At 48.4% G+C, this 13,597-nt stretch overlaps 1 protein-coding gene across 1 annotated transcript in view; it reads left to right on the top strand.

The window, feature by feature from the left end:
- The first annotated feature begins 4,517 nt into the window (after window positions 1-4,517).
- CFLAR (CASP8 and FADD like apoptosis regulator) overlaps window positions 4,518-13,597 on the top strand; it is a 33,666-nt gene continuing 24,586 nt past the window's right edge. Inside the window, exon 1 of the mRNA XM_036420666.2 lies at window positions 4,518-4,655. The gene's annotated coding sequence lies outside the window, so the exon portion shown is untranslated. The remainder of the gene's footprint in view (window positions 4,656-13,597) is intronic.

Raw genomic sequence — 13,597 nt, 5'->3', positions numbered from 1 at the left:
TTGCAGAGCCACCTGGGGCTTGAATTTCTCCATGTTCTGTTGCAAATGAAGTCAGTTCATTTGGGAATTGTTTAAGACATATCTGTTTTATGGACTGCTTCTCCCCCAGGCACAATCGCTGAGCCTTGGCATTGGAGCAGGCAAAGTCAGCCTCCCTGGTCTAGGGGCTGAACTCTAGGTGGAGGAGGAGGCAGCAGCCTGAGGTCCTCTGGTTTGATCTCTACTGGCTTGGACCTCACTTTACAAGCTGGGGTAAGGGTAACTAGGATCCCAGTATTCACAACACTTCATCCCCAAGGAGAGCTTAGATACCAATGTGAGAACATCCAAACCTGTGGAGACTTCGTATACAAAGTCAAACAGAGCATACAGCTGGAAGCAAGATCCGAAAAAATGCTTTGAAGGACAGCAGATTGCAGTTCCTTTTATGCATTTGAGATTGAAGAGGGGAGTAAGGAAGATTACCTAACGGCAGGAGAGAACAAGGTCAGGGCAGAATTACAGGACACTCACAATAATTCGGTGAAGGCCTGGGATGGGGCGGGAGCCAGGTGGAGGGGGGCACTGGAGGAAAATTAAAGGGGGTTTTCTGTAATACTCTCAGCAACAGAGAGGAAAACAAAACAAAACAAAACAAACCTCCCTCAAAAACCAAAAAAGACTATGTGCTCTCTTGGGGTGGTAACCCTTTAGAATGAGGCCTCTGAAAGGAAGCCTTTCAAAGGTGTGTTAACCTAAATCGTGGTTCTCAACCTTCCTAATGCCTCGGCCCTTTACTACAGTTCCTCATGCTGTGGTGGCCCCCAGCCATAACATTATTGTCATTGCTACTTCATAACTGTAATTTTGCTCCTGTTATGAATCATGCTGTAAGCATCTGTGTTTTCTGATGGTCTTAGGCGATCCCTGTGAAAGGGTCGTTCGACCCCAACAAGGGTGGTGACCCACAGCTTGAGAACCGCTGACCTAAATGAACAGAGACAATGGACGGGGCTTGCTTAAGGCAAAGATAACGCAAGAAGTGTGACTGCTACCCTCCATGACCTGACCAGTTAGAACTTTAGGATGTATTACACCACCGCTCTTTTGTGCACTTTCTGTTCCCTGAGTGGGGCTGGATGATAGAAAGGATCCTTTATCTCTCCACAGCCCTCACCCAGGACCTCACTTTAGCTGTCAGGTAGCTGGGGGCAGGATGAGAGCTGACATCCTGTTCCTCCCATGAGGAGCCATGGCCAGGGGTGGGGGAGGCGGGAGGAGGGGGAGGCCCTGTGTTTTTGCTTGCAGCACCCCCTAGAGTTGGAAGGGTGAAGACAAGTCTTGGTTGAAAGACCACATATGATCTCCTTTCTTATCTGATTTTCATGTTTTCTTGAATAGCTATCTATTCATTTGCTGTTTTCTCTTAGGATTATTTCCAAAACCTTAAGTGGCTGTTTGCTGTTTCCTTGTTTTATAATAATTTTCATCTGCTGCACAAGAGAGTGGATCAGCCCAGTTCCTCATCATGGTCTTGTCAACAAAAGTTAGTTGCCACCAATCTAATGCCAATGGGAGTTCCCAACGTGGGGTTGGGAAAAAGGAGAGACTTTATTCAGGTGAACAGCTTGTAAACAGGGAAACAGTCTCCAGAGGATCAGAAAATGTGCCTTTTAAAGAGCAAGTTCCCTCCCTCCCCAGTGGCTGGCCCATCTTTGTGCAAATGGGGTATCCAAATTTGCACAGGCTGGTGGGGCAAAATAGCATTGTCCTGTTTGGCCACCTTTCTGCGATTGGCCAGAGTTGATGCAAATGAGGATGTAGTTCAGATCGGAGAGGAGATGCCAATCAGCACACTGGTAGACACAGATAGCAGGAACCTTTTATAACGGTTTACTGTGACAGGAAGCTGTGGTGTGGTTTTTCTCTGAATGCAAAGGGAAAGAAACAGCTCTGCTTCCTATAGCTGCTAGATGTTATATGTATTTGAACCAAGAAGGAGTCCTTCTTGGTGGGTATACGATTCCTTCACCGAGGTCAATACTCTGTTGGTATTATTCTTGCCACTTTTCTGTAAACTTAAATTTATTTCAAGAAAAGTTAAACATTAAAAATAAATCAAAGTAGTTATGAGGAATACATAGATTAAAACATGAAATGTTTGGGGGCCTGATGTGGCAGGGGACAGACATGGTGGGGATCTCCCTTTTCCATGTCCAGCACGGAAAGAGAGAGATGAACAAACCAGTTCTAAGTGGAGGTGGCCAGGGATTGAGAAATATTAGAAAGAAAGAAGGAAGACGCAGAAATAAATTTAAAAGCTGGGAGCTGGGTGGGACGTCCTTCTCTCTGATGGAGAGGCTGCAATGAACCTGAGCCCATGCAGAGCATTTATTTTATATCCCCCAAATCCAGGAAGTAACACCAAAACTTAAGATCAAAGAAACTTATTTGCATTCTTTATTTTTTTAATTTTTAAAAAAAATATATTTTATTGATTTTGTACAGAGAGGAAGGGAGAGAGAGAGAGTTAGAAACATTGATGAGAGAGAGTCATCGATCAGCTGCCTCTTGCACACCCCCTACTGGGGATATGCCCGCAACCAAGGTACATGCCCTTGACCGGAATCGAACCCGGGACCTTTCAGTCCCCAAGCCGACGCTCTATCCATTGAGCCAAACCGGTCCCGGCTATTTTTTTTAATTAAAAAAAATATATATTTTATTGAATTTTTACAGAGAGGAAGGAAGAGGGATAGAGAGTTAGAAAGATCAATGAGAGAGAAACATTGATGAGCTGCCTCCTACACACCCCCAACTGGGGATGTGTCCACAACTAAAGCACATGCCCTTGACCGGAATCAAACCTGGGACCTTTCAGTTTGCAGGCTGATGCTCTATCCACTGAGCCAAACCGGTTTCAGCCTTATTTGCATTCTTAACTAGGCCCTAGCATTACTGGATTTACATTTCTAGACCCGCCCCTGCTGACACCTGAACAAAGGTAAGTCAGAAACTGATTACTGCCCCTCCCCTCTCCCCCCCTCCCCCCCCCCGACTTCTTGTGGGGGGTTGGGGTGTAACCTGGACAGGACTCTGCCAGTGCCTGGGGCTCAGCTGACAATTTAAAGAATGTCCATGTGCCTTCCCAGGCGGCCCTCTACAGAATTCTGTAGAGGTGCTTTCACATTTGCTGTTTATGACTATTCCCATACACCAGTCAAAAGCACTAGCAGTGTTTGCTCATAACGCTAACTAGCCCTGCTTTATTTTTTAAATTTATTTTTTTGAAAAATATTTTATCGAGTTTTTACAGAGAGGAAGGGAGAGAGATAGAGAACTAGAAACACTGCAATCGGAATCAAACCTGGGACCATTCTGACAGCAGGCCAATGCTCTATCCACTGAGCCAACCGGTTTTGGCTTTAAATAAATAACCCTGGGCTACAGCGGTTATAATCAGGAAGTAGCACCTTGGCTGCGGCCCAGAGATCATTCAACTGATTGGGTCTCTGCAGGGGCTTCTGTAATAGTGAGGGGAAAACCCAAAAATCTCAAAAACCGCAGGGACCGGTTTGGCTCAATGGATAGAGAGTCCGTTTGGGGACTGAAGGGTCCCGGGTTCCATTCTGGTCAAGGGCATGTACCTTGGTTGCGGGCATATCCCCAGTGGGGGGTGTGCAAGAGGCAGCTGATCAATGACTCTCTCTCTCATTGATGTTTCTAATTCTGTATCTCTCTCCCTTCCTCTCTGTACAAAAATTAATAATATATATATATATATATTTTAAAAAAACTCAAAAAAAGAGATCATGTGCTCTCTTGGGATGGTAACTATAAGGTTCTTTCTCCTCCCAACTGTTGGGCAGAGTTATGACATTACTGGCATCTGTCAGAGAGACATCCCCAAGACATTGAGCCACCAATTAGCTCGAGTCCTGGAGCCCACGCCTTCCTGTTCTGCCCTGGGTCCAACCCTCTCCTGTTCCTCCCCTTAAAAGGACTCCCAGACCAGCCAGTGTTGCTGATCCTCCACTTCCTGGCGGCAGCCCGGCTGGGTCCATCCTCCTCCCCAACTCCTTCAATTCTGATGTCTCTACCTCTGTAATGAGTCCCGCTCATTACTGGGGAATAAAGTTTACTTTAAAATATCTTGGTGGTCAGTTTCCTGCGCCTCAACCCTTACAGTAACCCTTTAGAATGTGTGTTAACCTAAATCCGTGGTTGGCAAACGGCGGCTCGCAAGCCTCACGCGGCTCCTTGGCCCCTGGAGAGTGGCTCTTCCACAAAACACCACGGCCTGGGCGCGTCTATGTTGAAGAAGTGGCGTTAGTAGAAATTTAAGTTTAAAACATTAGGCTCTCCAAAGAAATGTCAATCGTTGTGCTGTGGATACGTGGCTCTGTGGACTGATGAGTTTGCCCACCACTGCCCTACAGGCGCAGGGACAATGCGCAGGGCTTGCCGGAGGGGTCTTCTGCAATCCCCCCGGCCACAGAACACGGGGCCCAGACTCAGGCAGGCCAGCGCTTGCAAAGGTTAAACGAGAGAAGGAAGCCCAGCCTCTTGCCGGGCGTTGCCAAACTGCCACGTCCTCTTCCACTTTGCTGCGTGTCTAGCATCGGGGAAGCGAAGCCTGAAAGGTCGCGGCGGTGGAAAGCCCCGTGGACCGCACGGTACGTGGCTGCCCTCCTCCATCCCTCCATCCCTCCATCCCTCCGTCCCTCCAGCCCAGGTGGCAGGTGGCGTGTCAGCCCGGGCGCGCTCCCGGGACAGCGCGCGGGCCGGGGGATTCCCGGCTGAGGGCAGGAGGGCGTGGGCCTTCTGGCAGGTGACTCTCTCCTGTCCATTCTTTCTCTCCGGTTTGCCTGATGGGCACTGGCCTGGGCGGAGCCCCCCGCCCCCCGCCCTCCTCCCCTGAGCCCACCCCCTACCCCTTCTCCCTCCCCCTTTCTCCCCGGCTCCCAACCGCTCGCCCGGCTCTCCCCGCACCCCGGATTGCCTGGAGGGCTGCCCGAGGCTGCGGGCATCCCGGATGCGGTCGGTCCGGAGCGCGGGATCCGAGGGACCCACGGAATCCACGGGACCCGGTCACCCGCGGCCGGCGGAGGCGAGCATAGCCGCCAGCTTGGGTGGCAGGGCGCCAGCGTCCTGTAGACATAAGATCGCTTTGAGCGTGGTCAATGCCCGGGTGCACTGTTCAGACTGGACCGTTTTCCTTTCGAAAAGCTGTTGCGAAAGGCTTTCTTTATTCCCCTTTTTTCTTTTGCTTTTCTGCGGCCGGGGGTGGGGGGGGTGGGGGGGGGGGGGGGGGGAGGCGTGGCTCATGGCCCGGGAGGTGGCTCATGGCCCGGAGGTAGCTCGGTTTGGGGAAGTTCAGAGAGATACTCTGGGTGCGAAGCCTTTGGAAAAAACACAAACTTGCTTGCAATAGTTTTTGCATGAAGGTGTCAGAAAGTCCTGTTCTTTTAGGCTTTCACCATAGGCCGGGTAGGACAAAGGGCATTGAATTGCAGACTGAGGTTCTGGTTCCAGGAACACAGTGTACTCCGTTCCAGGGACCGAAAGTAACCTCGAGGACGTGGAGGCTCCCGCCTGCATTTTTATTTAACTTTGAAACTTGTTTACCCAGTGAGACGCGGTGCCTCCGGTGATAACAAACCCAGTCCAACCGGTCTGTGGGTAAGGAGATTTCAGCTAAGAGAAACCACGAGGCTGTATTTTACCTCTCGTGGTAAAAAAAAAAAAAAGTGTCTCCAAAAAGAGTCTCTTGTGGAGAAGGATTAAAAAAGACTTAGCTCAACTGCACAAACAAAACCAAAAGGCTTTTGCTTGCCCTCCAGAAGTTTTCACGTTCGCGAACACTTGTTTTACTGGCAGCTTCTCGGTGGGATGCCTTGATTAAAATGGTTTTTTTCTAAGACTTCACTGCTTTATATTATGCTAGAAAAGACATTTGGGTTTTCATTTGTGTAAAGGATATTTTTATTGATTTCAGAGAGGAAGGGAGAGGGAGAGATAGAAACATCAGTGATGAGAGAAGATCATTGACCGGCTGCCCCCGGTATGCCCCTCACTGGGGATCCATCCCGCAACCCGGGCATGTGCCCTTGCCCGGAATCAACCCGGGACCCTACAGTCCGCAGGCTGAAGCTCTGTCCACAGAGCCAAACCAGGGCTGACATTAGGGTTTTTAATTCTTCCTCTTCTCCCCCTCCTCCTGTCCTTCCTCTTCCTCATTCTTTCCCCCTTCCTCTTTCTCCTCCTCCTCCTCCTCCTCCCCCGCCCCCTCCTCTTTAATTATTGTAATTTATCGCTAGCAGGAGGCCTTCTGGAATCAGAAACTAAAGTGTGTTTTCATCTTCGACTGTGGGGCTCCCCCAGCGGCGGGCGCCCACTCATGTCCCACTCGCGGGTGGTTTCCCGGGCGTCTCGGGTGGGCGCGCCCTCAGGGCGGCCGGGGTTAGCTCGGGGCTGGGCCCCAGCAGGTTTCGGAAGCCCGGCCCCAGGCCTCTGTGACGCTCGCCCTCACCATTTCCTCGTGCTCTCGTGTTCTCGGGACAAAGGCCGCCTGCAGTTCCCGGAGCGGGTGCGGGTGCAGCCAGGGGTGGTGCCTGTCCAGCGGAAGGCCTGCAGACCAGCTGGCCTGTGGCCGCCCGGCGTGAGTAACCCGAGCATCCGCCGCCCTCTCTCCCGCGGCGCCCTGTGCAGCTGGCGTCCCCTGGACTCGGGACGGTCGGGGCACTGTCCCCCGATCCGATCCAGGCAGGGAAAAGGGCTGTCTCTCTCGCCTTCAGCCCGGCGGCCCTTCCGGAGCCTCCTCCAGACTCCTGCAGCACTCCTCCAGGTCTCCTGTCGCTTCTCACATCTCCGGAATGGCTTCCGTCTGGCTCTTTCTTCCTTCTAGGGTCCCAAAGGCTGGTTACACTTGTGTCTGAGGCCTGACATGCCTCCTCTCCTTTGAACTCACTGTAACCCTGCCCATATGTGTGGAGCTTCTCTGGGACGGGCAGAGCTCTGGGTGCTGGGGACGCCGAGAGATGGATTTGAACTTGGCACCTTCCCCCAAGCAGCTGCCAGAGTGGTCGGAGGAGGCCCAGCCAAGTTCCCTCCACAGAGAACTCGATGTCAAGCAGCTAGGCAAGGGCCACGGACAGCCTGGAGTACAAAGGAGGAAGCCAGGCGGTGGCGACAGAGCTGTCCACTGGGACTTAACAGGGGTCCTTGCTTTCCTGACTCTAATCAGGGAGGGATGAATACTATCACTATGGAAACGCCCTGTTTCTGCTTTATATTCAGCTCCTGTCACTCCTCTGGAAAGACTTCACAGCCCACCTGGGGGCCAGGGGTGGGGTGCGGGATCATCTCCTCTGTGCTTGCATCAATCCAGGGGCTCTTTTTGCACTTTACACAGGATTGCAGTGTATTGTCATAGTTCCTTTAAAAAAAAAACTTTCCAGTCAAGTTATATTAGAATTATGTAGGTTAAAAATACTTGCAGAGAAAGCCTCCGGAGTCCATTGCCTAAGATAACCAAAGTGTACAGCCTAGTGCTATTGTTTTTTAGACATTTAGGCACTCAAATACAAGCTTGTAAGTGTTTTTAAATATGTGTATGTATTTTCTTATTTTGTATGATGCTGTTTCTCCAACTGCATTTCAGAACCGCTGGTATTTTTTTTGTTTGTTTGTTTTCCTTCTTTTAACTATTAATAGTATGTAGTTTAACACTGGAGTTTCTTCTTTCAATTAATATGTAGTTTAACTCTGGAGTCTCTAATGACCACTTTTCTTCTTTTTGAGAAGGTGTGTACCCACAATTAACATTTCATTAATCTGCTTGGTCAGAAGCTGGAATGTGTTTTTGGTTTTTTTGCTCCCTCCTCAACTATGGGTTTAGAGAAATAATTTTTTCTTTGACTTCTTGTGCATACAAGTGAATGAACAGACATATGTATTCATATATGTAATAGGTATAGCCTTGAATCTTTTCTTTCCAGATAAAACTGCTTCCTTCCCTCACCCCCACTTTGTACCGTGTGTACCACGTACTTTGTACCATGTTTCTCTGGTGTGGTTTTCACTTTTAGCCACTTTGTCTTTTCAACCGTTTAATTTTTTGTGCAGAACAGACAAAAAGCTTCTTCGTTGTTTTCCTCTTATTCTAGATATTGGGCTGTCATGTTTAGCATTTCCCTACTTATGAAAGAACTATGCCCCTCCAATTTGATACCACATTTACCTGCATATTCAAGATAGTTTATGTCTTCTGCAGTGAACTCTTCATTTGGGGCCTGTGGGCTGCCTTGAGTGCCTGCCCCCTCATAGCAATTGGTCAATTTGGATATTAGGGTTTTATTAAATAGGTTGAGTAAGCCATTACACCTGGCTTTATTTGTGGAGTTATGTAATGATGATCAGTCAGGACAAGGCTGAGGAGAATAAGCTTGGCAGGCCTAATGAAGATGAATAAGCAATTAATCTATCCTCAAGGATCTTACCACAGATGACAGGTGCCCAAACTAGAATAAAACAAATGCCAGGCAAGAGTAAAAAAGATGGAACAGGAGATGACCCGATTTTGGGGCCAAGACAAGCTTACGGAACAGATACCTGGAAAGATGGGAGAGACTTTCAATAGGCAGTGACTGAAAAAAGGGGAAGGAGCTTTCCAATTGGAAGCAAATACTTGAGCAAAGATGTTGGGACAGGAGAACACTGCCCAGGGAATATTGAGATTTTTATATGTCTTGATTTAGATGGTGGGTTGGACAGAGGCGGAAGATCCTGTTAGGTGTTTGGGCTCTGTATGAGAAGTTTGCCCTGGCAAAAGTTTAACTTTGGGTAAGAAGGAGGGGGGCCACTATGTTAAGCAGATTTAGCCTTCTTGTCCCTAGTGACTCTGCTTATGTTTTTGTATTCCATTAGATCATTCATGATTTCTTTTTGATCTAGATCCTTTCTCATTCTGTGGTTCTTTCATTCCCTTGTTTTATGTAGCCTGCATGCTACTGTTATGAACCAGGGAAGTTATGGGAAGTAAGGAGATGCTGGAATTTGTGGGAGCTCCTCTGGGAGTCATGGGGCTGAGCCTCACCAAATAACTTTCTAAAAATATACCTTTTAATTTTATATTATTTTATATTTGAGGTCACCTATTGTTTGTGGGCAATTTGCAATGATTGAAATGCACTGCTTGTGAAGCCAAATAATTTTTAATGTGTGTTTTTAGCCACTGATGCAAATTAATAGTCAGTGACACACCAAATTGGAATGTGTTTATGCGTCAGCCTAACTACGCAGTCTTTTAGACTATGTTTGGTAAGTATCCTTGGCATTTCAAGAATTCCAGAAATCGTGATGAATTACAAATCTCATTTACTTTTCAGAATTATTTTTATTGATTTTGAGAGAGAAGAAGGGAGAGGGAGAGATAGAAACATTGATCTGCTGCCTCCTGCATGCCCCCTTCTGGGGATGGAGCCTGAAACTCAGGCATATGCCCTGACCAGGAATGGAACAGGTGGCCTCTTGGTGCATGGGACAACACACAACCAACTGAGCCATACCGGCTGGGCCACATCTCATTTTAAATATTTGCAGGGGGGTGGGGGAGGCACAAAATGGCATTTTATAGTTGCAGGAGGAAAGGGGGGCTTATTGTTTCTGTGCATGAATGGAGAAAGAAAGTGGTTCTGTTGCGTCCAGAGTGAATGCACAGAGCTCCGGTTACTTGCTTTGGGGTCAAGTAACCCCTTCTTAATCCTTCCAGAAACTGCTGTGTGACTCCTTCCGGGACTTGCTCATCTCAGTGGGGACTCCCAGGCAGCTACCTGAAAGCAGCAGGTTTGCATGCTGCTTTCTGCAGCTGGCAGGCAGGCAGACTTCTCTGCATTACCACCTGGCTTCGTGGAACTGTTTCCTTCTCTCCTGCAGCTCGGTGGGCATGACCATGCTTTCATGCTGTGCCATGACCTTGCTTCAGGGAGAGAAGCATATGAAGAATGGAATCTTACGTATGTCCTTGGATAGGTTAAAGTAGGATGGGAACCAGTCGTGCACGCTGCTGTGCTACTGATTACAGAGAACATTATGTGCCTTGGATATCAGATGGTTTGGAGGCAAAGTAGACATTCTCTGAGAAAAATTGGTCACCTATTAGAGCTGATGCTGGACGCCAGGGAGTTCTGTAACATGGTAGAGGTGTGACCAAGTCTGTGTGGGCTCTTTCCAGGAAAGCTTTGCACAGTAGCAGGTGATTCAGCGGGCCCTACGAGCTGAGAAGGGTTTCGCTAGGCAGGTAAATGGGAGAGGTAATCCGGGCAAAGGCACACAGTATACATAAGAAAGAAAGAACTTGTTTGGTCAAAGCCGAATGTGCAGGGTGGGTGTTCATGAGCGGTGAGGGCAGGACCTAGACCACAAGAGGCCTTGAATGCAAAGAAAATTGGAACCTGCCATGGGAGAGGAGGAACCCTTAGGAAGGTTTGAATTAGGAAATTGACTTGGTTGAAGCATGAACTTCAGGGAGTTCATTCTGATGGGAGATCGGTTTGGAGAGGGTGAAGCCATAGGCAGGGGGAACAGAAAGGTCAGGGGAACAGTCTGGGAGAGAGATGGATGGTAGGGCACACCTTCATTTAAGGAGCAGGTGCAGAAGGAGGGTGTTGAGAGTTTGAGGTCAGCAAGGGACCCCATAGAATGCAGAGGTGCGAGGTCAGCCAGGAGAGGGGCTTACAAGGAGGGGTTTATCAGCAGACCTCAGAGGTGGCCACTAGGAGGTCCCCAAGGCCTCAACAAGAGCACTGTCACCAGAAATGGACACCAGGGTGAGCAAAGGGAGGCACCACCGCAGACACAACATTTAAGAGGGTGCTTAAAAAGAGAGTAACCATGATATAGTATTCTAATGCAATATTTTGGGGAAAAAATTGACATCCATGCAAAAAATCCACAATGAATCAAATATGAACATTTAAAACAGCCAGCATGCCGAAACCAGTTTGGCTCAGTGGTAGAGCGTCGGTCTGTGGACTGAAATGTCCCGGGTTTGATTCCGGTCAAGGGCATGTACCTTGGTTGCGGGCACATTTCCGATAGGGGGTGTGCAAGAGGCAGCTGGTCGATGTTTCTCTCTCATTGACCTTTCTAGCTCTCTCTCTCCCTTTCTCTCTGTAAAAAATCAATAAAAAATATAATAAATAAATAAATAAATAAATAAATAAAACAGCCAGCATTAGTATTACTGATTTTTCCTTCAACAACTTGTAGTTTGGCTCCGGCCAGAGTGCCAATGTGTAAAGGATGGGGGGTGAGAGTAGGGGAGTGGGAGAGAGAGGATGCAGGTGGAGGCATAGCATAGTGAGGAGTGGATTGAAGTTGCAATAACTGAGGGACCGAGTGCAGACTCTTCATGCACAAAGGCCCAGCTCCACTTGAAAGTAAACTACTGGATTGGTCTGTCTAGGGCAGTGATCGGCAAACTGCGGCTGGAGAGCCACATGCGGCTCTTTGGCCCCTTGATTTTTTAGCAAACAGCTTAGGAGTACCCTAATTAAGTTCATAACAATGTACCTGCCTATATAGTTGAAGTTTTAAACATTTGGCTCTCAAAAGAAATTTCAATCGTTGTACTGTTGATATTTGGCTCTGTTGACTAATGAGCTTGCCTTCCACTGGTCTAGGGGATCTGAGGCTCAAGTCTTTTTCTTGTTGCTGTTTTTTTAAGGTGGAAGAGTCTTGAACATACTTACAAGCTGAGGAGAGGAGTCCCTGGAGATAGGGAAAGGTTGACCAAAGAGCTCAGGGGGACAGGAGGGCACAGGGGGAGTGGTTTGCCCTGGGCAAGCCGAGGCACAACAGGTGCCAGCCCCACAGTGGGAATGTAGAAATTCTTGAGAGTTCAACGCTGGTGAATGTCAATCATCTGATGATTACCAAACCCCATGGGTATAGCAGCGTGGGTGGAGCCATTGTGATGGTGATGCTGTGGGAAAGGAGCTGACCAAGGTCCTGTCAAAACAGTTTCAGAGCAGCAATAAGAGCCTGCTGAGGTTGAAAACCTAAGGGTGTGGTGTGATTTTCGCCCCCATCCCTTCATCCAGACTTGCTATTCTGGACATATGCATGGAGGAGGCTCACACTTGAGGATGGGATGCTGGGGTGATGAACCATTCTGCTTTTCCCGGGACCGAGGACTTTTCTGGGACACAGAACGTTTAGTGCCAAAACTGGGAAGTCCTGGCAAATCAGGACCAGCTGATCACTCAAGGTGTTGCAGAGCTGGTGGTCAGGAGGCAAAATGGCAGGAGAATTATTAGGGTACTAGCGGGCGAGAGTTTGTAGCTTATGCTCTCAGTCCAGTTTGGGGAGAAAGTGAAGCGAGGCTATTACTTGGGAGTAATTTGTGATCATACCTTCATTCATTCAACAAATATTCAACAAATGAGTGCCTACTATGAGTCAGGCACTGGAGTCCACCCGGAGGATTTAACTAGAAAGAAGACAGGAATGCCCTCATAGACTATCCTTCTGTGGTGATGTCAGTTTGTCCTCAGGACCCATTCTCACCTCTTTCCCGACGGCGGACAACTACAGACTGCATCTCCCCAGCTTCTTTACAAGTAAGATGTGACTTTAGTTCTGCCATTTAGGTGCACTCAGGTGAGATTTACAAACAGCAGCGAGGTAGAGGCCAATAACTGGTTGCTTTTCTCCGTTTCTCTGCTGGCAAGCATGGTGGTGATGACTTGGGGATCTGGGTGGCAGCGTTTAGGTGTCCAATCACCAGGTGTGGAGTTGGTGGAGACAGGTGTGGTGGCGTTGCGTTGCCCTCTGGTATCTGGGTCACCACAGGTGTTCTTGAGCTCAAGTCTCCCTGTGAGGCCTCCTGATTCCCCACCGGGGCCTCCGGGTGGACTCCAGTGCCTGACTCCACTGGCTTGGCTGAGACAGTCTTCCAGGGAGTCCCAGCAATATTTCTCAGGAGCCCAGCCAAAAACCCCTTCCCCCAGCCCTTGCCGCAGTTTTATATACACCCATATTCAATATTTCTATGGAAAATACCTGATTTCTGTTTCTAAAACCTGACACAAGTTCTGTTGGCCAGGGTTTTGGAGATTCACTTTGGAAATTTACTGCTGGGTTGTTTAAAAGATCATTGAACCCTCCCACGAATTTCCCTCCAGAAATGAAACTGCAAGTTTCTTAGGTTTTGTTTTTCATTGTGAAGGTCAGAACAGTTTGTACCAGGGTACAAGGTTTTAAAAGGGCAAGGCATCGTCATTAAATTAAAATTTGACAGTGGAGGCGAGGGGAGAAGAAAAGGGGAATTTTTAAAGAATTCTATATACATATATATGCCAGATATATCTGGCTAGAAAAGGCTTAATGTAGTGGATTGAAATGAAACGAATCTAATGTTGATGAATCAGGAGGACTGGACATTTAAAAGCAGAAGAATTGGGCTCCATAGCCTCTGTCCCTCACCCAAGTGAGACAAAGCAAGTGACTTCCAGAGGAGGTGAGTGGAGCCCTGAGCTGGCAGCTCAGGCAGGGTGGGGCTGCAAGCGATGGGCACCTGGCTTCACAGAACTCTACAGACCTCATTCCACCTGCT

This window comes from Pipistrellus kuhlii, unplaced genomic scaffold, assembly GCF_014108245.1.
Source record: "Pipistrellus kuhlii isolate mPipKuh1 unplaced genomic scaffold, mPipKuh1.p scaffold_m20_p_7, whole genome shotgun sequence".
NCBI lineage: Eukaryota > Metazoa > Chordata > Mammalia > Chiroptera > Vespertilionidae > Pipistrellus > Pipistrellus kuhlii.
This window is presented reverse-complemented; position numbering and strand designations above follow the sequence as displayed.